This window comes from Amphiura filiformis, chromosome 15, assembly GCF_039555335.1.
Source record: "Amphiura filiformis chromosome 15, Afil_fr2py, whole genome shotgun sequence".
In the NCBI taxonomy this organism is placed as follows: Eukaryota; Metazoa; Echinodermata; class Ophiuroidea; order Amphilepidida; family Amphiuridae; genus Amphiura; species Amphiura filiformis.
In genome coordinates, this window is record NC_092642.1 from 17,473,209 (window position 1) to 17,486,336 (window position 13,128).

Here is a 13,128-nt window from a genome sequence, read left to right on the forward strand (position 1 = left end):
TTTTATGAACAGATGCAATTCGCCATGGAAGCTCATGGACAAGATTAAGAAAGGAGATGCGTGTGTGGGGGTGCGTGGGATGAACGCCAAAGAGGTTGGAGCGAATGTGGAATTGGAAAGTGTGGCCTTAGATATGTTAGCAGAAGACATTGAGCGAAGGGGCATGCTTGCTGAATTCTACTGCACCAACAACTATGGCCATCATGAATAGCCTACTTGTTTCAAACACCACAAAAGAAACATACAATACATGGAAATCAGATCGACTATATCATGAAAAGAAGATGGAAATCGAGTGTCATGGACCCTGGGCTGACTACGATACAGATCTCATACTACTAGCAGCAAAGATGCGAATGGAGCCAAAATGTGCCAAACCAAAGAGAAGATCATGCAAACTGAATGTTAAGAGGCTGAATGAACCCACCATCAAGGCCAAGTTTGAGCATGAAACCGAACAACAGTTCAGAAATGGAGCGATGAACCGAAATACATCAAGTCACACATTCAAGTGAAACCAAACCTGAATCCTTGTGGGTAACATACAAAACCATATTGACGCTGAGGAAACAATTGGAAGAGCCAAAAGAGTTCACAAAAATCCATGGATTAGCCAAGAAGTACTTGATCTAGCTGAGGAAGAAAGCAGGCTCCCGCAAGCAAAGTAACACGCCAACCCAGAAACATCGGAACTGCGTGCTGAGATCCAGAGGAGGATCAGAAAAGACAAGCTAACATGGCTCGTAATGCAATGTACGCAAATCAGAGACTTTGATACTGCCGGAAAATCCAAGGCAATGTTTGAACAGATTAGATCAGTAAAAGCCAAGTCCACTCCAGCACAGCAAGAATGCATCAAGGATAGAGAACTGAAAATGAAACTGATCACTATTGATATGGAGTGTACTCCTTATGGTTTGGAGGGATGGACTATGACTAATGAGAACCGGTGCTTGCTGCTGAAATATTGTTCTGGAGAAGAATGCTAAACATCAGTTGGAAGGAGAAAAAACAAACAGGAGTATCTTTTAGGAACTTGGTGTGTAGAGACAGCCGCTTGAAGAGTTGGTGACCAGAAAGATAACCTACCTTGGTCACATCCTCAGAGGAAGTGGCAGTGCATTAAAACTCCAGATAATATAAGGAAAAGTTGGAGGGAAAGGAAGAGAGGACGACAGAAGAAACAATTGTTTGACAACATCAAATAATGGATAGGAATGAACCTACACTGCAAAAAGTGTGTTTAGGAATTAAACACTTTTCTAAACACTATCTTGCACCATGTTTTTAAACATGTTTAAATGCTACACATGTTTAGGAATTTGATGGGCTGTGTTTAGGAAATTTGACATTGGTGTTTAGGAATCAAACATGTTTAGAAACGTGGCAGAGGATGATTTAAGGAAGCCCCATCATGCACTGTAAAAGTGTTATCACTAGAGTTTCAACTGCCACTTTACTTTTCAAATCCCATTGAACTCTGTGCAAAAGATGTTGTTTTAGAATTGCCCGTGTGTCATTATTACTTGGTCGATTTCAGATCTAAAGTGATGTATGCATGAAGGATAATTCACACCTTCTGTAGATAACATAAAATGTGAAATCGACCAACTTTTTGAAGGCGTTTTTATTGTAAATATATCTGTCCAAATTCAAATTTAACCATGCACGTGTGTATGCAGTGGGCGGGCAGTGGTGTCATGTTCACTCACACAGCTGTGCTAACCGCAAGACTTGCTGGGAAGTGCTTAAATCATCCTCTGGAAACGTGGTGCAAGAAAAGTGTTTTATTCCTAAAAACCAATGTCAAATTCCAAAACATCATGTGTTAAATTCCTAAACACATACCCATCAAATTCCTAAACATGTGTAGCATTTAAACATGTTTAAAAACATGGTGCAAGATAGTGTTTAGAAAAGTGTTTAATTCCTAAACACACTTTTTGCAGTGCGCTGTCTGCACACCCCCATCACGTCAAGTGCCCCGAGATGGAGCGGTTAGTAGCTATATATCAGGGCTGGCTGCCACTATAGGGTTTAGGAATCAAGCATGTTTAGAATGTGGTGCAAGAAAAGTGTTTAATTCCTAAACACGCTTTTCGCAGTGTAGTGCAGGCCAAGTGTCTAGCTCAGAACAGAACAGCTTGGAAGATATTAATTATATTATACGAGTAGTATTAATTATTTAGTAATTCAAAATGAAAATGTTCTTATTTTCAGGAATAGGGAAATGACATAATGAATGCATGTTTCAACGACACTCCGATGACAATTGACTAAAAATGCACAAGTTCATGTACAGGGTGAGTAAAAAAAAGTGCAATAGAGCAAAGAATCGATATTTATGTAAGAGCCAAGTTGAACTTTCCCTTTATTGAGAGTGTCTGTAAATTCCATACTCAAAAGTCACCTTCTGTGAAAAAATGAAGTGAATCTCAACTACCGTTTAATTTTCATAAGTCCTTTTGCTGCGATACCCAATTTCATTATTTGTCCCATACACACCCACAAACATCCACTGATGCACTCTCACCATTGCCCAAAAACTCAACCTAATAAAAATATCAATGTGAAGGCATAATCGACCAACAATAGGGGAGACCGGGGATGAAAGTTACACGGGGAAGTTGTTACCCCTCTCAGTGTGCCAAGCTGGAATAAGAGAGGGCAGGCTAACTGACATCCATATGTTGTCTACACATCACTTGGGTATACTGCCAATCGCGAGCTTTCTCCATTGTTCTACTAAAAAAGGAAGTCAAAAAAACTTTTTTTTGCCCTTCCCTAGTAACTTTCTGACAAAACTGTAATATTGTAATAGCTCTAACCACTTGGGGTGCATAATGCTAGCTTGTTATGGTAAATATAGTACATGTAGGTCACAAATATATCCCCGAGTCATGACCTGTAATTCTGCCTCAGAGTTGTGTTATAATGGCTTATGTGTGTAAAACTCCCTATGGGATACACTGTAACAACCTACCCCATGTAACAACCTACCACAATTACATTTTACATGTGTTAAACTAAATTTTGTTTCAATTTTCAGGTTTAAAATATTTCATATGTCTACAGTGTATTTTGCTTTACCTACACTGTAATTGTTCTACTGTTAATGATGCTAAGAACCTGGAAAAGGAAGACAGAGAGGGTAAAACACCTCTTAATGTAATGGAAGCTGCTGCCCAGCGTGTGTTGGAATATGGCGATTCTTTGCGAGTTGCAGCAGCTGACCAAAATATAAGAGCATCATAGTTATATTATATAAATGAACTTATTACAGAGTAAAAATGATCTAAATGCTTCTAAAGGCCTATAAAAGGTCCATAAAAGTTTGTAAAATTGTAACAACTTACCCCGCATGGTGTAACAACTTACCCGGTATGCGGGGTAAGTTGTTACAAAAATTACCTTCATTAGTTAATTAGTAGTTAATTAGTTAATTAGTTGTTTGATGTTTTAATGTTTTGTATGCCCCAAGTTTTAGTAAACATAATGTGCTAACCACAGACCCAAGATGGAGTGTTTGAGTTCTTTCATTGGAATTATATGGGGCAAAATGTCAATTTTGTAACGTCCATCCCCGGTCTCCCTACTTAGTCAGCCTTTAATTAAATTAATACTGTTCCGTTGCCTATTTTCGGACAATAGACGAGTTCCAGTGCCCTTTACTTATTCCTAATGCTCCAATTATGAAATATCTATATTTCTTAAGCAAAACGCAACCAAACAAAAAAACGAACATAATTTGAGCCGTGTATAGGGGAAAACGTGCTATCCCATAAAATCACAATTGTGAATGAGGTATAAAGTTGGATCATAGCTCTACAGAAGAAGCAGACAGACTTGTCATATTAGACCTAACTGTCTGTGCAAGCCTAAGATTTTGACAAATTCTCACATGAAATATTGTAGTCAAAATCAAGAAAACGTTCCCCAAGAATGAGCTAAATTATGTAATATTACCCAACAAAATGGTGCTATATTTTCATTATCATCATCATCGTCATTAGTCGGCTGCGGAGCAGGCGACTACAAGCTTTTTCCAACTGTTGCGATCTTGGGCAAGCGAAACAATTTGGTTTGCAAGTACAGTGTTCGCGGCTGTCCCGGTTTTCTCTTCCCATGTGGTGGAATATAACGGGCATATTCTTTCACAGGCTTGTCGTCTTGAAGACGCAGTATATGGCCGAGAAATTTGAGTTGATGAATCTTGACTGTGGCAACCAGTGGAGTGGAGCTATATTTTACCCATGTTTACCCAATGTTTTTAGAGCACCCGTGGATGGGTAAAGTTTTACACAACCGTTTAACAATGTATCCGTTTTTTAACTATTTCATTTGGAATGTTAGATTCAGCTGTTAACATGGTTAATTCCGGCAAAAATGTTGTTGATTGCTCACATTGTTAGTGACGTTTCAGCACCACACGAGTGGTTTCATCAGACTGGCAACCCATCACATCTGAATGCTTTCTTTTATAGGTTAGGACAAGACACTCTGAATTAGGACGAGGGGGCCTATTCACTGATCAACATATTTGGCCCATGGGCTTTGACCAACTAATCACGCCCTTAAGGGTACAGCCTATAGGAATAAAGACCAATCGAACATATTCTTGTTTATGCCATAATATTGTAGTCTTTCAACCCTTTCATAACTTCAGCTGTGTAACTTACGAAAATTCCCGCTAAAAAGTGGTTCTTTTAATTTTGAAAATCTGGATTTTTCGTACTGATCATACTATAATGATCACCAGACAATAATGTTCTAATCACACTATAGACTGTGTTGACATGAGACGTCAATTGCGGTCATATGCCCACGGATTTGTTATGTTCAGTACGGTGTACCATGAGGAACATGCTAACTTAAAATAATTTTTGCAAACTTTGATAATTTTTTACAAACTCAAATTATTTTTTACAAACTCGAATAATTATTACAAACTTTAATTTTTGTTGTTGCAAACTTTAATATAATGTATTGTGCATGTAGAGGCCCATTTATTGTCGGATTTCTGTATTTAGATCACGCAGGGGACGCACCATTAGATTCTCAGGGGTGCATGGGAGTTTGGGTCAGGCAGAATTTTTTTTGTATTTTTTTGTCGCCTCCAAAGGGAGGATTTATTTTCACCGCCTTTTTTTATTTATTTATTTATTTTTCAATTATAATGTATACCTTTATACAAAGTTGGGTGGGGAAATTTGTTTTACTCACCAGTAAGGCAAAAAATAAAAAATTCCATCTCACTAGTGGGCGAAGTTGTTTTTTCGTCTCACTAGTGGGCGAAGTTTTTTTTCCAAAAACTCCCATGCCCCTTGGAAATCAAATGGTGCGCCTCTTAACGCGGCTGTGTACTCTAGACATTGTGAAATTCGATGAAAGTGCAAAATGTGACCACTTTAAACTTCAACGGCCATTATTTCAATGTTCATTTTCTCGGTAAAATGACGATTTAGGTACACGATAACTCAATAAATACAGCATCTAGGTAAGCAAATACGATCATCGTAAAAAGCACGATTGACTCAAGAAACGGTTTTCTCATTTTTTTATATTTTGATCTATTTCCGATTTTAGGCATCATTTTGTGCAAATAGGCGTTTGTGAATTTTAAAAAGTTCAATTTGATGTCTTATATGGTCAATATCTCAAAATATAAGGCCAATTGATATAAAAAAAATATATAAAAAAACCGTTTTTGGAATGGAGCCTCAAGTTTGAGCTAAAAACAAAATAAAATATTTTGGAAAGAGTGTTTTTTGTTATGATGTACCTAACAAATAATGCCAAAAACTCACTTTTTGTGATTTTCTTCAGAATTGTTGTTTTTACCCCAAATCTGTATTTATATTAAGATTTATTGATGTCTTGCCTTCATAAAAATGTATACTTTTATATGTCTTGTGCGAATAATTACAAAGTTATTGCACTTTTACTACATGCATGTCTGAGAGTACACAGCCTCCTTAACAACAATTGGGCGCTATTAATACACATTAATGTTTTTAATAAGCAAATAAAATTCCAAAATATGGTACGTTTTCTGCCTTTGCTTGCCACGTGGTAAGCCTATGTTGAGGTTGCGATTATATGTAAAAAAAATTCAAGATGGATACCAACAAGTCGTGTGGCCGAGCGGTCTAAGACCCTTCTTTAAAAAAAATCATATCGCATCGCGCATAGACTCAATCTCGATAGCCTGAGTCTCGCTGGGAGTCTTGCTCTCTCGTGAAAGTCGAAAGTTTGCAAAAAAATATTTCAAGTTTGTAAAAAATTATTTGAGTTTGTAGAAAGTTATTTGAGATTGTAAAAGAATTATTAGAGTTTGTAAAAAAAATATTTGAGTTTGTAGAAAATCATTTCAGTTTGCAAAAAAATATTTGAGTTTGTGAAAAATTATTTTAAGTTTGCATGTCCCTCATGGTACACCGTAGTTCAGGGACCGTGCTTTTAAAAAACCCGCCAGATCGCAATTAGGCCATTGACCTGTGTAGTGGTCATACGTTGCTCGCTCAACCATAACATCATGACTGTCCCTAATAGCTACTCATTAATAATGCGTTGCGTCAGGTCATGGACTCTATTCAATAATTTTAATCCTTTCTTTAAGGTCAATAGATGAAAGGGAGACCTTGAAAAACAGATGCGTGTTTCTAGATAATATTTTATCATCCAAGCTGGTGATCTAGGATATTTCTAGGAGGCGACACTTATTAATTCATACCGCTCACATCTTTCTTCATCCAATGGACTTTGGGGAACTGCTGAGATAATAAGTGGATGTTACAATCTAATCGGCTACAATCGGCATAGTTGATGATATCTGATTCTGATAATTCACTAGTAGCAGCGAAATTACAGCGCTTTGTATCCTCTGGTGCACTATATAAATCTTATATGGATTCATGTTATTTATTTATTTTATAAATATTTCTTGTAAACACAATCTAATGTGGTGCTCACTACATGTAGAAGGCCTGGTCTGCAAATGTTCAGTGCATAAATCTAGTAAAGATAAAGCTTCATATGTTTAGTGTAATCAAATGAAATACCAAAGCTGGATATTATACAATCGTGATGCATTCCTTCTTGTTATGGACGACAAGTATTAACTTTGATATTATTATGGCAATATCCATTCCCTTCTCAATTGATTATGCTTTCTTTTCGAAAAATAAACCATGAGGCCTAGAGGCCATGATATAAACCTATATTCGGTATGCGGAAACCTTCCACGGTTAGGGCGGCGCTTGCACTCGCATATTCGCTAAACTGCCGCCTCCTTCATTTGCCAACCTTTATCGAGGGGCGTGTTTGAGGTTTTATAGTCATACATGTAGGCCTACCATTTTTCACCCTGATGTGGCAGTCAACGTCAACGCGTTGAAGCAGCTGTTTCGCTCGCGCATCTATGTGGCGTATTAAGCGTGTGCATGTGTACACCAGCGCTTTGACCGAACGCTAGTAATTATTTGGCTGTGCCCAATTAAATGCTCACTGTACTGACATCACTACCACATCAGGATGAAAAATCGCATATCGCAAACCAGCCAAATTTGTCGTAGGTTTGAATTGTAATAGGAAAACCGTGAATATATGGTCTCAAACTCTGAAACATCTGAGCAGAAACGTGTCCTTTTTACTGGTTTAAAGTGAGTCTGTAGCTGTCGCCATCTTTGGAATATAATACAACATTCTCTGGCCAAACATCGGGTTAAATGTAAGTAAATAGTTCAAATCGTCTAAATTCAATAATATCAAACAGTCACGGACATTAAGTCAAGGCTACATGAGAAGTTTGGGGTAGGTCACGCATTTCCTTGGTATAAAAAACAGCCAAAAGGATGTCCAAAATTCCCTCTTTTATCACAACGCGATTTATTACGAAACAGCATTTTCATAGGGCATACGCTGGTTCTTTCAATTCTAATTTAAAATCTGTTCGTCACATGCAGTCTGATTTGGTATCTATGTTTTCATCAAAGTCTTGGGAACTAATGTGGACAGTAGTTTCGTTTAAAAAACGGATACTGTTTAAAATATCAGTATTTACGCGAGCGACATTTTGAGTGTGTAAAATGCATTGAAAATTGTCGGCTAAAGAATGCATGAATTAAAATCGCGAACAGTAATAGCAACAATAACTATCTACATTCCAAGCGGAAACGCTTTTCATAAGCATACCACCTATTTTTGGGCAATCGCTGCAACAGAAATATGAAATTCCAGGCCATCTGTAAAAAAGAGCGTGAGCATATTTTACTATGAACTTGGGACATCAAAACACATGTTTTAATTGGTGTCAGACCTATTTTAATGATACGATAATTATGCCCCCAATAATGGCTTTCATTTGAACTATTATTTGTTAAACTGCTATTTTTACTTTTTGAGAAATTAATGAATTTATCGAAAAACTCGACGGAGAGTGTCACCGTAACAGCTACATGCCTTAACGGTGGTGGTTCCTGTCGCCTATAAAAGGAATCAGTCAGATGTGATGAGTTGCCAGTCTGATGAAACCACTAGTGTAAGGCCAAGGGTGAACGTCAGTAAAAATGTGAGCAATCATTAACATTTTTACTGGCATGTTAACAAATGCATCCGATTTTACAGAGTCACAATTCCAAGCCCATGCACACGGCATCCCTCACAATAGGTTTATGACTTTTTTTCGCATGCGGCATGACTTATTCATGGGTTAAAACAGCCGTAACATAGACATAGCCAAACAACGACAAATGTCGCTATCAAAAGGCAACATACATTTTTACCCATCTCGTGAATGTAGGCCATTTGGAATGATCTTTTCACTCCGCCTGCTTGGCATTAAAGATTAGCAAAAGAGACGAGTTGGTGATTAACTAGAACGGATAATTTACCGGTAAATCATTTACCCGCTCTCTGAGAACATCTCGAACACAAATTATTGCGGAAAATTAAATATTGTTCATAACTCTCATAATTTGCATGCGCATCATTTTTAATTCTTTGTAAAAGATTGCATACAAGTAGTATGAATATAGTTTGGAGTTACTCTTCTTTATTAGGGCATTATTTTTGAAAAATAAAATCTAATACAATGGCTTTTCGTGAGCATAGAGATTTAAGTGATTTGAATAATATATTGCTTATCATGCAATGTTGTAAGTTGTCATGGTTATGAATAATTCCTTTACGATATCAATAACTGATCGTGGTCACTTATCGATGCCATCCACGTTATACATGTCAGGCTATCCCACCAACAACAAAACCACACCATTGAGTGAAGGCTACGAGTGGATTTTGTTGTGTCTTTAGTTGCTTTATCGGTTACTACTTTTAAAAGCGAAATATTTTCGTATGCACGGACAATGTCGTCCGTCCTTAGTCACTGTAACGGATCGCTTTACCATCCATCGTCCAGCCCAACCTGCCGTTCTATATTCCCGTCGAGACCTCTTTCAGCCTTATAGATACGCATGAAATCTTACTAAAAGCTACTACATTCCAATAATGACCTTATTTTTACTCGCTTTGCCCGCTTCTATTACCTTCTCAATGAGGCCTTTGAGACGCGCACTGTGGCAGATCCGGCTAAGCTAGAGCATTAGATCGGTCAGGCAACGCACACGCATGTGCTCTCGAAGGAGAAAATCTAGAAAAATCGCCTTAGATGGCTTGGAACCTAAAGCACTTTGCCAATATCCCGACGGAACACTTGTTGAACTGAACGCTGAGATGGCCTAATGGGATGGATGGCAAGTGGAAAAACTCGTTATTCTTATGCATAAACTAAACTTGACAAATTTGATGGAGTGTTTTACTACTTTGACAGCTTTGTGTCAAAATTTTTGTTAAAATAATAAACGGGAATGACGATGTCTACGTGATCTGTATCATACAAAAATAAAAAAGGCTGACTGTGAAGAATATTGAAATATATAATATGGATTTTTTGAGAGATCTCAGATGAAGCAATTGTAAAAATATGATGTACATTATGCAGATTGTTACTGCAATTGGCATGTTTATCACACCATGCCAATGATATTGGTAAAACAAGCAAGTCAGTTTCCTGTCAATGAAAGTTACAGGGTGAGTCAAACAGTGCAATAGAACAAGATATTTATGCAAGAACCAAGTTGAACTTTCCCATTATTGGGCATTTCTATAAGTGCCACACTCGATAGTCACCTTCTGAGAAAAAATGAAGTGATTCGCTACCGTTTAATTTTTATGAGTCATTTTGCTGTGATACCCAATTACATTATTTGTCCACGGGGTACCATGTATTTTGAATGAGAGCACACAATGCACGATAAAGGCACCAGCTCTGAAACTTTAACTTAAATAAGGTTGATTTTTGCGTTATTTTAATTTCTTTCTAACTTTCTAAAATTATTTTAAGTCCTTCATACCTCACTCGAGTCAAACTCCAGTTTTTTTTAATCCCAATATGTCCAACTTACTGGCTATTTTGTAATTCACTCCACTTCTTGAAGTCATTACCTACTTCTGATACGTGTATTGATGAAGTCATTACCTACTGCTGATGTGTGTATTGATGAAGTCATTACCTACTGCTGATAGGTGTATTGGTGAAGTCATTACCTACTGCTGATACGTGACATATTGATGAAGTCATTACCTACTGCTGATACGTGTATTGATGAAGTCATTACATACTGTAGCCTCGGTTCGAGGCGTCTGGGCTCTGGGATGGTGTTTTTTTTTTTTTTTTTTTTTTCTTTTTCTTTTTTTTTTTTTTTGCTTCTCGATTTATTTTTTATTCATGTGTCTTCATATCCTCTCCACCCACCTCTGATCTTTACATGATGATATCAGATTACTACCTCTCTTCGTCATGGTTCTGAGAAAATAACCAGAGAAAATTGCCCTAGACAGCAAGAAAGAATTAGAAGGAGCGTACAATACACTGAGAACTTCCAAACCAAACCGTGTTAAGTCTGCAAACCATTATGCTTTTCATGTTCAAGAACGTTGGTTAACAATAAGCACACAATTGTCTCATTTCGTAAACAAAAGCGCACACAATATTGTTACCTTGCGTTCGCTTTATAATCGTTCACCCAACTGAAACTATAATACCAGCTCATTGCACAGGTAAAACAGAAACGTGTCGTGTAGATTTAACCAGAGAAGATCTGATTTAATCAGTTGAGCTGTTTTCAATTAGTGTTATCTTGGTTTAATAGCTTTTAATGGGGTTAAAGTCCTGCAAAGGTCGTGGTAAATTCTACTGTAGACATGACTGCATCATGACCTACTGCTGATACGTGTATGGATGGAGTCATTACCTACTGCTGATACATGTATTGATAAAGTCATTAACTACAGCTGATACGTGTATGGATGGAGTCATTATCTATTGCTGATACGTGTATTGATAAAGTCATTACCTACTGCTGATACATATATTGACGAAGTCATTATCTACTGCTGATACGTGTATTGATGAAGTCATTACCTACTGCTGATACATATATTGACGAAGTCATTGTCTACTGCTGATACGTGTATTGATGAAGTCATTACCTACTGCTGATACGTGTATTGATGAAGTCATTACCTACTGCTGAAAGGTGTATTGATGAAGTCATTATCTACTGCTGATAGGTGTATTGCCGAAGTCATTACCTACTGCTAATAGGTGTGTTGATGAAGTCATTACCTACTGCTGATACGTGTATTGATGAAGTCATTACCTACTGCTGATACGTGTATTGATGAAGTCATTACCTACTGCTGAAAGGTGTATTGATGAAGTCATTATCTACTGCTGATAGGTGTATTGCCGAAGTCATTACCTACTGCTGATAGGTGTATTGATTAAGTCATTACCTACTGCTGATACGTGTATTGATGAAGTCATTACCTACTGCTGATACGTGTATTGATGAAGTCATTACCTACTGCTGATACGTGTATTGATGAAGTCATTACCTACTGCTAATAGGTATGTTGATGAAGTCATTACCTACTGCTAATAGGTGTGTTGATGAAGTCAATACCTACTGCTGATAGGTGTATTGATGAAGTCATTACCTACTGCTGATAGGTATATTGATGAAGTCATTACCTACTGCTGATAGGTGTATTGATGAAGTCATTACCAACTGCTCATAGGTGTATTGATGAAGTCATTACCTACTGCTGATACGTGTATTGATGAAGTCATTACCTACTGCTGATACGTGTATTGATGAAGTTATTACCTACTGCTGATACGTGTATTGATGAAGTCATTACCTACTGCTAATAGGTATGTTGATGAAGTCATTACCTACTGCTAATAGGTGTGTTGATGAAGTCAATACCAACTGCTGATAGGTGTATTGATGAAGTCATTACCTACTGCTGATACGTGTATTGATGAAGTCATTACCTAATGCTGATATGTGTATTGATGAAGTCATTACCAACTGCTGATACGTGTATTGATGAAGTCATTACCTACTGATGATATGTGTATTGATGAAGTCACTACCTACTGCTGATACGTGTATTGATGAAGTTATTACCTACTGCTGATAGGTGTATTGATGAAGTCATTACCTACTGCTGATATTGATTTTTGATATTAATGAAGCCATTACTTACTGCTGATTGTTGGTATATTCCTAAAGTAAGTAGATAAATAGGAAATTTCAGGAAAAAATACTCATTACATGATAAAAGAATAATACAAAAGAATAATACATTATAAAGATATAAAGAATAATACATAATAAGCTATAAAAATGCATAATATACCGATGAGTGAAGGAATTACAGTTGAGGCCCAGAGGCCTGTAGCTCTGCAACCCCATAATAAAGTATAGCATTTATTTGACATACATGTCCTATAAAAACTCGAAGATCATACATCTTTTTATATTATACAATTCACTTTCAACATTTCATAATATATTCCCATTATATTACATCCTTGATCTTTGAGTTTTTATAGCAGAGTAATGACAAAAAATTATAATCTCATCCGGCACAACCTTGACCATCATCTTTTATATGATACAATTCACTTTCAACAATTTCCTAATATTCACATTACATCCTTGATCTTCGAGGCTTTAGAGAGCATCAATGACACATTTCATCCGTCACATCCTTGAT